We start from the raw sequence: 1,573 nt of genomic DNA, 5'->3' as shown, positions 1-1,573 counted from the left end.
AGCTTTTTCAGTGGTCGACAAAATTTACATGAGTGACTATGTTTTCGCACTGCAATTGTAAACTTTTATTCATTTGGTTGTAAGGGCGCAGGAAGAATTCTGTGATAGTTTTCTTTCAATAAACAATTTGTTTGCATTCCAACAATCATTTCAAGTATATCTAAAATATTTTCTTTCATATATATTTACTACAAAAAAAGTTATTATAAATTTCCGTAAAATACCACAGGTGGGACACCTTTGAACACACCCAGTAAACTCCAGTAAAAAACGGAGTTTTTGACTTTTGGCTTCGATTTCTCAAAAATTTCAAATGGGATAATCAGATTACGAAATTAGATGTATTTTGCACCATATAAATTTTTGATTTTATGTCATTTTATGTTTTAATAAATTTTGATCGAATATTTTTGTATATATTTTTTAATAAGCATTAGAATGTGATTTAATTTTAAAATTAATTTTATTAAATGCATGGGTGAATTGTGTTATATGGCAAAAAGTGCAAAGTAATGTATATTATTTTACATTTTGAAAATTTCTGACCTCTTTCATTTGGTACCATCACTATGTTCGAGGTATGCATAGGGGGGCTTCCAGAGCCAGTTTGGTGTCCTGACCACCAGTTGGAAATCAGAAATTAAGCAACTTTGTTCTACAAAAAACTGAATTTGAACAAATGGTGCATAACAAAATACTCGTAGAGACTTCCTCTTTCATTTGGTACCATCACTTTGTTCGAGGTTTGTATATGGAGGCTTCCAGAGCCATTTTTGTGTCCTGACCACCAGTTGGAAATCAGAAATTCAACAACTTTGTTCTACAAAAAACTGAATTTGAACAAATGGTGCATTCCAAAATACTCGTAGAGACTCCCTCTTTCATTTGGTACCATCACTTTGTTCGAGGTTTATATAGGGAGGCTTCCAGAGCCATTTTTGTGTCCTGACCACCAGTTGGAAATCAGAAATTCAACAACTTTGTTCTACAAAAAACTGAATTTGAACAAATGGTGCATACCAAAATACTCGTAGAGACTCCCTCTTTCATTTGGTACCATCACTTTGTTCGAGGTTTATATAGGGAGGCTTCCAGAGCCATTTTTGTGTCCTGACCACCAGTTGGAAATCAGAAATTCAACAACTTTGTTCTACAAAAAACTGAATCTGAACATATGGTGCATACCAAAATATTCGTAGAGACTCCCTCTTTCATTTGGTACCATCACTTTGTTCGAGGTTTATATAGGGAGGCTTCCAGAGCCATTTTTGTGTCCTGACCACCAGTTGGAAATCAGAAATTCAACAACTTTGTTCTACAAAAAACTGAATTTGAACATATGGTGGATACCAAAATACTCGTAGAGACTCCCTCTTTCATTTGGTACCATCACTTTGTTCGAGGTTTGTATATGGAGTCTTCCAGAGCCATTTTTGTGTCCTGACCACCAGTTGGAAATCAGAAATTCAACAACTTTGTTCTACAAAAAACTGAATTTGAACAAATGGTGCATAACAAAATACTCGTAGAGACTTCCTCTTTCATTTGGTACCATCACTATGTTCGAGGTTTA

This window comes from Musca vetustissima, unplaced genomic scaffold (assembly GCF_032173495.1).
Source record: "Musca vetustissima isolate MV318-11 ecotype Yass unplaced genomic scaffold, APGP_CSIRO_Mvet_v1 utg34599, whole genome shotgun sequence".
NCBI lineage: Eukaryota > Metazoa > Arthropoda > Insecta > Diptera > Muscidae > Musca > Musca vetustissima.
This window is presented reverse-complemented; position numbering follows the sequence as displayed.